The 14,722-nt window shown below is 39.0% G+C and overlaps 1 protein-coding gene across 1 annotated transcript in view; it reads right to left on the bottom strand.

The window, feature by feature from the left end:
• The window catches only part of RSF1 (remodeling and spacing factor 1), a 60,786-nt gene that overhangs the window by 36,174 nt on the left and 9,890 nt on the right, over window positions 1-14,722 (bottom strand). The window lies entirely within an intron of this gene.

Genomic DNA, 14,722 nt, shown 5'->3' with positions numbered 1-14,722 from the left:
AGAAAGGTTAATTTAATTATGAGTCTTTTTGTTTAGATTTGCATTTAGGATAACCATCACCTTTCAATTCAAGGATATAGAAGTGATAAACCTGTGGAAATTCTGGCAGTGTTAAAACCACAACTGTACAGGAACTACTCCAGTCAAACACCTACAAAAATAATACTGCAAGCATCACACCTGCAGCTGCCTCCAGAAACCCCAAAGACATATTCTGCACCATGCCTGGAATATGGCTGGATCCAAACTATTTTTTCACCAGGTGCATGGTATGGAAGTAACGTTCCTGAAACTGTTTTCACAGACATAGCTTTGCTATACACTTACTCTTGTACTGGAGGAACAGAGAGGTACAAGATACGGCGCTTGAGGAACGGTTGCCAGAAGTGCTGTGGAGTACAGCTGCACCACTGCTGACACAAAATCAAAGTTTTCCAACCAAATTTATGTATTTCTTAGTGTACACTCCTCAGAAACAATTTAAGCAGCTTGTCTCAGCTCACAGCTGTGATTTATAAATCAATTTGGCACCACCAAGTGGCAAATTTGCAGAACATTTCTTTTATAAGTTAATGAATATCATAACTTCTAAAAAGTATGTAATTGATAATTATTAATGCAACTCTGAATGCCCAGTGACATCAGCTTTCTCATCTGTAATTTGTTGAGAAAAACGTAAAAAATTAACTTTTCAAGTATTTTTATTTCTCTACTCTGCATACAATTTTATGTTCTAAAAGCATTTTCAGCACTCCAAGCACACACACATTGAAAGCTTTAAACCCAAAAAAATTTTATTCTCACAATTTATGATTTTTCTGTTTATTTGACACAAGAAAAACAACTCAGACATCAAATACCTTTGTTCTAAACTAGCTATCACTGAGATGTTTGCTCTTTTACTGATTTATACATTACTGGTGTGAATATTTTCAATGCCTAATTTGAATTCACCCAACATTTGTCTTTCCATCAAGTGCCTCGATTTTCAGGTGAATACACTGAGTTGCTAAAAAATCAGTTTGACAAAAATGCTTGTATTGTTTCAGAAATAAAGAAATTTTATATGCAAACTCCTTTGATAAATAAATAAATAAATATAAAAAGTACCAGCCTGGTACCCTCAAAGAAACCTCTTTTCAGTGTAGATAATTCATAAACAACAAGTCCTGACTTGCTCTCTTTCATTCCATTTGCATATAATATTTCCATTACATACTGAAGACACCTAGTACCTCTCCTTGCTTTTCCTGAAAACTGATGATTTTCATGATTTTGGACTAACATCTATTTTAAAAAGAAAAAGATCAAAGGTCTTAACCCCAATAAGTGCCAAGAAGCTGGCACTAACAAAATTAAGCACAAAACACTTTATACACATGAGCAATTCTATCTATTCTATTCTATCTATGTTTAGTCATACAATTAAACCTCTGCTTGTGTTTTTGTGACATGGAACTGAGCCAGAGTATTCAAAATCTTGCTGAATCAAAGCTTTTGTTCAGCATCCTTTTTTGTTTGTTTTTAATCAGACCTCTTTTTATGGGTACATACTGATAGGAATCCTAGTTTAAAGAAGCACAAGTGATTTGTTTCAAATAATCAAATTCCCAGTCAACAAAAAAAAACCCTGCTAGAGCTTTACTGTTGACAAAAATTTTAAAAATTGGACTAATAGCGTACTCTTGGGTCAGCACATCCTGAGTTGTGTCAGTATCTACAGAAACTTCACTTTTCTCAGTTTCAGCATTTCAGCTCTTGTATTTCCAGGATCTTCAGGATGTATCAATGTGATTACTTCTACAGACTTCACAAAACACTTCACATCCATTCTCCGTTTACTACCCTTTCAAGATGCTTTTCATGTATTACACAATATTAACGACTGGATTTCTAGGCTGGCTTTTTGCCTCTTCCCTTCAGTGAGAGGAATCCCACAGTAGCCTCCTGGTGTAATGAAGGAGGCAGGAGGTTTGGAGAAGAAACTGATGTCTAGTTTGCTCTCTAGGGAGCGTGTAGAGTGCAGCCTGACCAGCCATGTGCCCCAACAACCACAGGAGCAGAAGCCTACAGGACTGAGAAACAAACTCTGTATTAAATCCAAAGTAACTGTAAATAATACAGGATGTACACCTGACTTACCAAAAAACACCAGCTAAGGGAGACGGCCTAGGAAGGCTAAAGAGTGGTGGCAAATGTCTCCCAGAGCACTTAGCGGGCAGGGAGTAAAACTGCACTAGTAAATTCAACTTCAGTCCTCTCAGAAATGCACTGAACCTGCACAACTATAAATTAACTTACTTTTGTTCAGACTACAGAGAATTCCTGAAAAGCATTCATTGAAGTGAGACATCGGTACGGATCATTTTTACAACACTGTTCTACCCTACATGTAAGAGAAAGAACATAACACCAAAGAGAATGGACATAACATAACTATTTTGGGTTGTTTCAGCAATTAACAACTGTAGACTACTATCTCCTTTGCAAAATTTCATCTCCATTCATGTGAGACCTGCATCACTCATTTCAGGAACTTGTATAAGAATATTCTGCATTTTTAAAAATTTCACATAAGGGAAGGAACAATGCACAGCATCCTTCTTGTGTAATTGCCATTGTGTGTGAGGTTTTGGTCAAAAAAGCTTGATGGAACGTATCAAAAAGAACCCTCTAAATCTGAATTATTTTCTCCAACTTTTATGAAACTTTGATCTCTTTGGAGAGCAATAAGGAGTTCTCTAAAACATTCTCAGAATATGCTTACGCAGTGGAGAAAACACCAGAACTGTGAACAGGGCTAATAGCATTTGTGCAGCACTTATGTAAAATAACTGTTTGAAAGAATTGGCTATAATTAAAGCATGGTGCATTCTGCTGGATATTCAAAAATACATACTTTGCATAGGAAGAAGTCATAAGCCAGGAAGAATGAGTCACTATATACAATTATAAGACTTCTGGTGGAGTTCAGCCCATTTGTTAAGCCCCGTACCTCCCTGGAGGGCAGGTTGTCATATGGGCCTTTGGACACTATTCTGTCTACCCCAGCATTTCAAGGAGCATCCTATACATCAGCCACATGTCTAATATTGGGAACATCAGAATAATTGAAATGGAAGAGAAAGCATATAAATATGTGAAAACCCCATCATCTGGCTAGAAAAGCTGTAACTTCCAAACACCTACAACACCACAGATTAAAGACAACTTTGCATGTAACCATAACCCCATTTCACCCCTATTTATTTTCCCTGTCAAAATGAAAAGGCTTTCAACTCGCCTAAAAAAGCCTGAAACAGCAGATGAAAACAGAAAACATGACAAAGTCCTGAGTCCACATGGAGGATGGGGGAATCTGTTATTTTGAAAATTATTATAAACAAAAAATCCTTGGTATCAGAGCAGATCGGGAGTGCTGGACACAGACAGGAGGATCAGAATCATCATGTACACAGAGCACCTGATATTGATGTGGATTGCAAAGCCTATGCCTACTGTCCTCCTTCAGGGACCCAGTAAGGGAACACTGAACTCTTAGTGCTGGGGGGACCTGGGGTGAAAGGAACAAAAAATAAAACTCTGGGACACAAAGGCCGCTGGCAGTTTTCATGCTTCGTGAACACAAACAGGTCTTCCCAGTTACACTAGTAAACCATTTTCCATGCTAACTTGTTTTGGCAAGTGGAGGAAATAAAATGACTCATAAGACATATAAGGCAAGTATTTCCATTAACCATTATGTTCTTTTCCATTCTTCTGCCTTGACCAAAATTACCTGTGCATGCTATGACTACACTGTCAAGTAACACTCCACTGAGCAAGAGGACAGCTGAAATTGATGAGATCATTAATGATCTCCCATCTCCTTTCTGCTAAGGGATGGTAGCTCTCAGCAACCTGCACACAGCTGATGTGGATTAGCTACTGGCACCCTGCACAGAGTTTAATGGCAAACAGAAGATGGTTTCCACCCTGTTCAAACTGCTCTGCTGTGAGTGCTAGAAGGAGCTGTCCTGGAAGCACAGGCAAAGGCAAGAGCATCTCCTCAGACATCAGGAAAGAGTCAGTACGTGGCCACTGTGGAACAGGCTGCACAGAGAAGCTGTGGATGCCCTACCCATACAAGTGTTCAAGGACAGGTTGGATAGGGCTTGGAGGAGTGTGGTCCAGAGAGGGTGTCCCAGTCCACAGCATGGCGGCTGGAATGATCTTTAGGGTCCCTTCCAACCCAAACCATTCTATGGTAATTTTCCACTTAGCCCAACACACACTAACCATGCAGTTAATTCCCTTTACAGACAGATCCTTAGGCATAAAAATTTGCTTACAACCAGTCAGCTGCATCTCTTACAAAAGGCAGAAGAGTCCCCAACTGACAAGTGACCACATTTCCAGCATCTTTAATACTCTCCTTCATTTCTGTGTGAAGTCTGAAGTCCCACTAGCAGTCTGAGGCAGCAAACATCTTGTCTTCTAGATTAGTTTTAACCAAAGAGAAATCTCTCATCTGTTTCATTAAACAACTCGCAAACACTGACTAAAAGAAAGGGAATAGTATCTTCCCTTTGGCACCAGCATTGGTTTATAACAAATATTCTTCTTGAAGAACTATCTAATTTGTTTCTTAACTCAGTATAAGGGAAATGTGAGATTCATTTAGTTATTCATAGAAATTTATAGATCACAGAGAAAAATGGCAGCCTTGGTATGAACTTGGCATGATAAATAAATGGAAAGACAAAACCCCCTAGATTGAAACCAGACAAGAAATTTCAGTAAACCTCTGATAAAAAATTGTGGCAATAAGGAGCACCAACACCTTCACACAGCAAGCTTGGCATAAAAATAATAAATTGGAATCAAGTGACCTCATGTGAAAAACAGCAGTTGTTCCTGATTAAAGGACAATCTAAATATCTTATTTTCTGAGTCATTTGATGAGTATTATCCTACCAGTGTCTAAAAAAAAAAAAGAAAAAAAAAGACGCACAGGAAAGGGGATAAAATGAAACTGCTCTGCCTCCTGAGTGAATGAAAAGAGCAATTAAACACACTGTAATTAAACCACAGATCAAAACAGAACGAACAAGTCACCACGTAGCAGTTTTATATCCTGTTCCTAGAAAGATTGTTGGCAGGCATTACAAACAAACAAACCACGCTCACATTTAAATGACATTGTTATCCTAGGAAAGCACTTTGAAATCTGGATGCTCACCAGCTAGATCATTTTCACACAAATATCCGAGTACATTTATCTCTCTAATCTGTACAAATACGTATTAGAAGACTTTCCTCTTACCTGGACTATTCAGAGCACAGGTCACTCTAACATAGCCAGCAAAGGTAAGATTTTTATCCTGCTGGTAAACTCCCTCCTACACATTCCCATGAGAGGAACCCAGCACACTACCACTTTCACTGCCGCTTGCAAATGAATCGTGACCAACATGGCAAGTGTTTTCAACTGGGACCAAAATACCTTTTCTACCACCAGTTCTTTTGGTAATTACATCACCAACGTAACAGACCTTGCTAGCAGAGTTGCATCCTGACCTCATTGCATCAGTCCAATCCAGCACTGCCAAGTCCCAGCACTAAACCACATCCCCAAGTGCTGCATCTACACATCTTTTAAGTAAATCCATGAACAGTGACTCCACCACTTCCCTGGGCAGCCTACTCCAGTGCTTGACAAGCCTTTCCATGAAGAAATTTTCCTAATATCCAAACTAGACCTCCTCAGCACAACTTGAGGCCATTTATTCTTGCCCTATTGTTTGTTACCTGGGAGAAGAGACCAACCTCCACGTGGCTACCACATCCTTTCAGGCAGTTGTAGAGTGATAAGGTCCCCCAAGCCTCCTCTTTGCCAGAATAAAAAATTCCAGTTCTCTCAGCTGCTTCTCACCAGACTTGTGCTTCAGACCCTTCACCAGTTCTGTTGCCCTTCCCTGGACACACTCCAGCACCTCAATGTCTTTTTTTGCACTGAGGGGCCCAAAACTGAACAAAGGATTCGGTGTACAGCTTCATCAGTGCAGGGGATAGTCATTGCCTGGGTCCCACCAGCCACACTACAGCTGATACAGGCCATGATGCCACTGAGCTTCTTGGCCACCTGGGCCCACAGCTTGCTCATGTTCAGTGGCTATCAACCAACACGTCCCAGTCCTTTCCCAAGAAGCAGATTCACAAACACTCTTTCCTAAACCCACAGCACCACCTTGAGCACCCTTTTTTCCCATATCTTTTATTCTACAATCTTCTCTTGTCTAACGTTCAATCTGCTTCAATACACTTTGCTTTCTAATGCCCACACTACCATCAGTCACCTTCTCATTGTATATGAAACTGAGATTAAAAAAATCACTGTCATTGTCATCAGCATAACTCTTGAAGCTGGAATTAAAGGCCATACAGAAGTAAACAAAATTGCTGGAGAGCTGTTCTTCAGCAGCCCTTTAGCAGATAGAAGATGACTTAATTTTTCACAAGCCCCATATTTCATTCTCTGGCTATTAAGTGCCTAGAAATGTTAGGGACTTTTTAAGCTAATATTTTACAAGGAACAGCAGAAAGGATAACAAAAGCAGCACTGATGTTAGAATAAAGCATAAAATTTAGCAAGAAAAGCATGCTGTACCGTGCAATGAAAAAGAATAGGAAGTAGAAGAAAAAAGATTACTTTTAAAACAATGCAGGAAAAAATAGCACAGAATCTATTTCAGAAACTGGAAATAGTCCAGGAAAGACAGCAAATGGAAGCCCAGCTTACTGACTCAAAAAACATATTGAATAAAAAATGGGCTCCAGTCCACAAACTTAGGACATGTGAAGAGCAAGTAAGACAAATCAAGCTGTGGCAGCAATATGCAAAAACAAGCAGAATGCCCCTAAAAACAGGTACTGAAAACATCTGAAATTGTCAGACTGCCATTGTTGGCAGTTAACTCACATGCAGGGACAACACTGTACATTTCTACCGTCTAAAGTCAAGTGCACTTGACTTGCTGATCTGTCATCTGGGAATATGCAAACCCTGACTGAAACTGATGGGACCACACCCCATGAAAGCAAAGACATGGCAGTACAGGTATCCTTCATTCTAGCTGGTACAAACAGAACACTAAAATTACTCCAGGACCCTCCTGCCTGCTGATGCATCTCAGTCTCCAATACAACCAAGATGTTTAAACCATGAACAGAAAATCCTCTTCATTTCCTTCCTTAGCCCCGAACTGTGTAATTGGAATTCTCAAGGTTCAATGACAAAGGTGAAAAGTTATTGTAAAGATTACACTTTAGGAGAGGATTCTAGAGTGCTTCAAAGCTCCTCAGTGCTACTATGCAACTCCATGGCTGCATGGATATACTGGGGTAAGATCACTTCAGAGAAATTTCAGTAGTTAGCTTTTTCTTCCACTGCAAGAAGCAGGCAGAGATGAGCTGCAGTGGTTGGCATCAACATGCCCAGTTCAGGCACTAGGAGCCAACCTTTGGAGCATGATGAAGAATACACTTGCCCACTCTGCTTGTGTTAGGCACAAAGGTGTCTGACAGAAGGCACAAGTGGAGTTAAGAGCCGTAACAAAAAGAACAAGCAGGTTGATCAGAGGGGTTGATCCAACTCTGCAATAAGAAATGCTAAAAAGGCACATACTCAGAAGGGCAAACCTTCTCCAGAAATATCAGTAGCAAAAGGAAGATTTACATCCAGATGTCAGTCTGGACAGAGGCACTTGCTGGCCACTACAATCATGGATATTCACTCTTGCAGAAAGGGTGTAAGCAAAAGAGGTTGAGATGGCAATGTTCACCATGCTCACCTTTTGATCTAACACTAAGAAGCTGCACAGCCATTCCAGCAGTAAAATTTAATTCAGTGTCTTCATTTACTCTCGGACCAAAATTACAACACCCTCTCCTAAGAGGGTGGCCCAGAAAGAAGGTAAGCAATTAGAAGAGAAATGCAAAATTCAAGGGACCAAGGAAAGAAGTAGAGAAAGTATAATTCCTGTGCAAAGGAGCCTGAGCTTTCATGTCTCCACCCAACTCCTGGAATTTTTTAGATATTTTGCCATTAAGAAATAGGAAAGGGCAGCAGCATAGCAGTAGGAGTCATCTAAGCAAATGTAGATATTGACACCTGAGCTAATTCCATATAATCCATTTACAACCCATATAGAGAAACACACTTTCAGAAAGAGTCAGCTCATCCTGAAGTAAAACATCTGAGCTCTGCTAAATACATTTGGAGAGATTAATTTTGTTAGAGAGTGTCTGGCAACTTTTTCCAGAAAAAACACCTCTTTCAGTGGGGGAAGGTCTTAAAGAAACAGGAGTATTATAAGGTACTGGAGGTGGGAACATCTCATTCTTAAACCCTTCCCTAAGCTCTTACGCTCCCCGTTACACATAGAATTACCACTGCAGATCTGACTTGAGCTCCTACAATTTATCTGTGCACAAACACTTCCAGCAGACAAAATCACATCTAAGCATGGCAGCATTTAACTTCAGATGAAAGCTTATATCCTGCTATGTTAAACTAAAGCATCCTCAGTGCAGTGAAATAAGTGAAGTGTTTAGTACACATGAGCATAGAGTTGTACACATCAGTAGTTAAGAAGCTGACAGCTTTATTTAGCTTTATTCATTTAATGAACATAACAAGCTGCTTTTAACACTTTCTATTAGAGGATAAGTTGAATCAAATGCCTTTTTCACTCCATTATATGAAAATAAGTAAATGCATTTTAATCCCTTACTTTGTTTTGTTTCTAGAAACACCCCTCTGGTGTCAATTTTGCCACATTTCTCACGTACTGTCCAAGGGTGAATATTAACAGCATTAACAGGGGGAGGATGTTGATTATACTACAAAATCACTTTCTCCCACATCTCTCACTTGAATAAAAAGGCAGTATTAAAAAACTCAAGTTGAATAAAAACCACCTTTCTAAAGCAAGTTTCATTACCAAGAATGGTATATATGAGGAATTAAAATTCCTCAATCTTCTCTTCAAATGGAAAAATCCAACCAACCAAAAAGAAACAACCCCAAGCCTGACAACACCAAAGAGCCCCAGATATTTATCCTCTTCCATGCATCACATGAGATCTACTACAAAGACATTTCTGTCCTTTCTTAGATTTAATTTTAAAACAGCACTTTTTTTTCTCCAGTCACTGGTGACCCAACCTGTATTTCAAATAAAACTCATTTACATTCACGGTTTCACCATTTTATCTTTCATTTACTAACAATTTTACTGAACCATAGCAACAGGCAAGTATTTCTTTGTAGTTTCTCAGTAGCTGTCAAATATTGCAGACACCTTTTTTTTTTTGAAAGCCTAGTCTTGCAAACCATAATCTTTTTCATATTTTTTATTTACTGGACCCTAAAGAAGTACAAAAATAAAACTACAGTGCAAATACACACATTTTATGCTTTTCAAAGCATCCAGCAGTGACAAACTGGCACAGAAACATTTGAGTACTACTCAATAAGCATTTGGTATTTGACAAGCAGCAGCATTATGTGAACATTAGGTTTTTTTAAGGATCAGGATAAGCAAACTTTGAAGGTGAAGCCAACGCAAGTCATTCTGCAATGCAGAACACACTCCCTGTCAACTGGAAATAAGTAACTTCATGCTTGTTCTGCTCTAAGGTAATATGAGTTCATTAATCTATCAGCAGTGCAAGTGAAATTTTAAAATAGTTTATAAAAATATCAGATATCCAGAATGAGATGCATCATATCTCAGAGACTTGGGCAAAACAATCATAACAGAGCAACATTTCCAGCAGCTGACAAAGATTTCTGCAAAAGGTAGCAGTCATACAGCTGGATGAAAGTTATTCTACAGATAAATTTATGATCCCAAACAAAGAATTCTACAACTTTAACCCAATTAGCACAGAATTTGAAGGTTCTTTTATATCATTTCAGAGCTCGTAGCAACTTTTTGTCCATTATGTCTTAAGAAACCCAGGAAGCATGTGAGAATAGAAATTTAAGAAGCAGAATTGTCCAAGACAGTTATCTGACAAAGTGTTTGTAGTACATAAAAACACAGTGTGGTTTTTCACCAACTCCCTTAAGTCTAGATCTAAAATGAAGAATGATTTAGACTTAAAGCAAACCATATCCTCTTGAGAACTGGTAACCAAATCATGCACTAAGTGAAGATTCACAGAAGCTTCATTCCTTGAAATGCCCAGCTCTTAGGTATGAATTTCTAAGAGCAAACTCATGTTTTGACCTGTCAACACTATTAAGATATCTACCCCCATTAAAATAATTCTTTTAATTGCAATAAATGGTTGTAACTTTGGGGCCGTTGCAGCTTCCCAGGGGAGCCAAGACTGTTACCTTCAGGGTCAACATTATCTCCTGTCTGTCCAGGCAACCTCAAAGCCTCAGACCCCTTTGCCAGACTGGCAGCACTGCTGCCTCCCTGCCTCTCAGTAACTCAGGCTCAGCTGCTATCAGACACCTCGTACACAACTTTTAATGTGAGCTAGAAAGTAAGACAAGGGTAACAGCCTGAAGGGACACTGAAATTGTTGCTACCATTTCCACAATGCCTGCCATCACTGAGTCCTCATGTCTGAGATACAAACTCTCCAACCTACACAACCAGAGACACATGCTATCTGGATCTGGGAAGAACCTGGCAGCTTGGGCTGCAGACAGATGGAAAGTGTCACAAAGTAACCCAAACACACAACAGTATCTGAAAGCATAATACTTCTGCCATCAAATCCTTCCTTCCCTTCCCAGATAATACAAAACAGACATGAAGGTCAACACACTGAGCAGTAAAAACAGCTGAGAGTGCACCGCATTTGGAAAAGAAAACGATGAGCCATGGTGTGTATCACTCGATGTGCCAGTGACCACCAGCTGCTGTTTCAGAACATGTGTAAAGAAAATGTACAGCACGTGTAACAAAATTACCTGCCCCTAGGTTAGCTTTAAATCACCTTTTCACAGAGCCTGGCTTAACATAAAAACAAGAAACTTCATGTTCTTAGTTTTATTTTAAAATATTTTCACTACAACTCAATGTTCATCAGTTTCTAAATATTTCTGGGTTCTGGCCTCAATAATAATTTGCAGCAATCAGCTGCAATTACAGAACATGTGAAAGGCATCTAAATCTCAATTATTTTTGAGTTTCATTCAATGCACCATTTTTCTGGTCTTACACTATAAAAGGAATGCAAAACTCTAGGAGTCTTGCTTTGAATACTTTTAAAAATGCCCTCTGAAGTCAACAGTATAAGCTGTCATGCAGTCCAGTCCTCCTTCCTCTACATTCCACATTATCTTCTAAGGTGGAGCTGCCACAGCTGAGCAATAAAATCGAACAAGCAAACAAGCGAATGACAAAACAAGAGGCAGATACACTACTCAAAATAATATATCCCCCAAGTTTCAGCATGATTCTCAGCCCACTCCTCATGCTATCTGTTACTTTGTTAATTTTAAAACTCCATGTCCAAGTTAATAGGATGCTTTCCTGACTTACCACCATACTACCTAGAGCATTTTGTTGAGCTAACAGCTAATTTTAAATACTCTGGAATGTATTTGTTATAAACATTTTCCTTTATGATGCGATGCATACTTACAACTCTCCTTCATTTGCAGTTTAGTTGCCCATTGGCAATATTATATTATCAACAGCACTGCTTCCCCTTAGGCTGAATTAGCCATCTTATACCTTGATCTTTTAAAAAACAACTCATGCCCTTCTAGCTCCTTAGCAAATGAGATTAATTGTCCACGCTATAAAACAAAAATATAGAAATTAGGAATTCTACTTTATTTATACTACAGTGACCAAAATACAAAATAAACTATTGTTCTAACCAACTTCCTGTTATTTAATCAGTTTAATGTTTATCATGGTGCTTTCCCTCTGCACTGATGGCCACTCTGGATGCTGGCTCACGTTCAGTGGTTGACTTGGCTTGAGAGACGCACTCCCTCATGTTCTGCCAGCTTTCTGCCAGGTAGGGTTGTAAGAGCTGGACAGAAAGCAAAGGCCTTCCTTGGCAAGTTCTAACTTAAAATCAACAGCAAGAACACAGACCACTGGTAACATCAGTTTGCATTAACATGCTGGGCTGTAGACTGCACAGGCTAAAAACATTCTCCATGCCTCACCTGATTCCCCCTGCCACAAAGAATAACGTCAAAGAAAGGGCTGGGCATGAGAACTACTATCTGGGTCATGCCACGTAAGGTTGCTCTGGAACGCCAAGTTAACCACCTTAATCAGTGACCTCCTTAAAAATACTGCATCTGTATGTAAGCATATGTCAAACATGAGCCATCTATCTTTGCTTTGGAGGAACTATCCATGCTTTCAAAAGAAAACAGCAGAGTATTTGTCTCTGGAGAATACCTAATACAACTATTAGAACTCTGAATTTACAATTTCATAAAGTTCATCAAAACTAGAAGTAAAAAGCTCCTTGCTTTTGATTTCTTCAATCTTTGCTAAAGTGTTTAAAACATGCTAGTCGCTCAGATTTCCATTTCTTTACTCAAATACACACCTGTATTTTTTTTTTTTACCAGCTGTACTTCTAAACTTTTTCAGAATGCCAAGCTAATACCTAATCCAGGCAATTCAGCATGCTTCCACATTATTAGCCATGTTCCACATAATTTCCTAATACATCAGTTTCACCATATTTTATCATTTTTACCAGAAAGGCCAAAGATATCAAAAGATAGCAAAAGAACCAAGATATCAAAAATTAGCCTAATTAACACCTTATGCAAAACAGTTATTTAAGTTCTCAGTAACATACTTATTTTAATCATTGCATTGTGGCTGATGATTTTAGCCATCCATGTCTCCTAGATTTTTCTTCTTTTTATGTAACACATTTTTCTGTCCACATGTTCTGGAAATTCCCCTTGGACATTTCAGCTTCCTTCCTTCTACTACTAGCTATGAATATGTTCTCCTCCTGGACTTCAGCGGGGTTAGATTTCCACCTTTCAAACTATTTCTACTCAGCATACAAACCGACCCTTAGCCCTTAGGCTTATCCTCACCATCCTACTCCCATTTGTCCAACTTGTATTCAGAGACATCTACTAGCTTTGTGAGCATGCTCTATCATGTAGGAGATAGTGCTTTTATTCCTTGATTTATGACTACTCCTTCTGGTCTCCCTTTATTAAGGTTAGGTCTTCCAAAAGCTTCCTTCTTGCCATACCAATTTTTCTTACCTGCTGCTAAACTTTCTTAACCTTGATACACAGTGCTAACATGTTATTTAAGAGGTCAGCTAATGCTGTCTGCTACAGATTTTGTCTAAACTTAAATATACATTTCAAGGGATAATTTTGCCACTTAAGGGAAGTGTCTTTTGCAAAGCAGGGCATTCACATCGTCACTCTATGCCAGCTTAAACTGGTTCCCTCTCAACTACCACCTCCAGGCAATACTGGGAGAGGGGTTAAGTGTTCCTTTTTGTTGTTGTTGCACCCCACCACACAGCTTGGATGCTTTATTGCAATATATTGTTGATAACTACAAGAACAACACACTGCAGGCTCTGGGATCAAACTAAAATTTCTACACTTTATCATTCACTAATTAATACAGCTTTTGTGAACTATCACAGCTCATTCTCAAGAGAAAACCTTTATAATCCTGGTAGTCATTAATACTAAAATGAAATAAATGTGCCCTAGCACTGGTGCTCCTAGATAGCTGTAGATAAGTTGGAAAATAGCCAGGGCAGTACCAGAGGGACACTGAGTAGAGTAGAAAATAAAGTGTTTACTTACACACAAATCTAATCAACCATTTTTATTCAGCATACTACTGGTTCAGGACAACTGTTAGGAGAAAAAAATTGTATAGCTCTAGACAACCAAAAAACCAGGCAGAGCTTCATGCTGATAAGCACCATTTTCCTGGAAAAGAGGATTTTCAAGATGAGGATAGGTAAGGTATAATTTGCTTCATACCCATCCTTCAAATATCGACCAAGCCTGTGAGTTCAAAGGTATAAGCAGCATTTTTCTCCAAAGTACTAAAAGACCTAAATGATCATAATGGAAAGAAACCGAATACTAAAAAAGAGCTGCTGAAACATAGGAATCTCGAAAATTAGGCCTCCTCTCACTTAGAGAGATTGTTTTCCCCAGACCACTAGACATCAACATGGTTAGAATATCTATAGAAGTTCTGAGAAATTCTCTGCTGCTTGAGCTTTAAGAGCTTTGTTTAGCTCTTGGGGAATATATGACACACTGACAAATGCTAGAGGCTACTAAGGAATACCTGTTAATGCTAAAATGTTCGTCTAGTTTTATAAATGAGCTGAAGCAAAGGAAAGTTCATTGATTTGGAGAAAAAATGGAAGAGGAGAAAAGGTAATGAAATAGGGTGGAAAGATCAGCTTACTGCTATGAACAGCCACAGACCTTGCTATTCCACAACTAGAACATTGTGCTCTTACTGCAAGGCTGGAGGAAATAAAAGAATACACACACCTTTTACAAATTTTATTATTTCTCAATGGTTTAAACATTTTACTGAACTCAAGAAACATCAACAGCCAACCATTAAACTCCGCTGCACTGCTCTGCCCCATCATCAGTGCTCAAGTAGGGAGTAATGAAGAGCCTGCAGCACAGTGGGAGGGTGCTCCACAGCACCACAGCCCACAC

The sequence above is a fragment of the Pseudopodoces humilis genome, chromosome 2 (assembly GCF_049639895.1).
Source record: "Pseudopodoces humilis isolate 2021_Gansu_Grassland_sample_001 chromosome 2, ASM4963989v1, whole genome shotgun sequence".
NCBI classification, from domain to species: Eukaryota; Metazoa; Chordata; class Aves; order Passeriformes; family Paridae; genus Pseudopodoces; species Pseudopodoces humilis.
The sequence above is the reverse complement of the archived record's forward strand: the minus strand, read 5'-3'. Positions and strand labels throughout refer to the sequence as shown.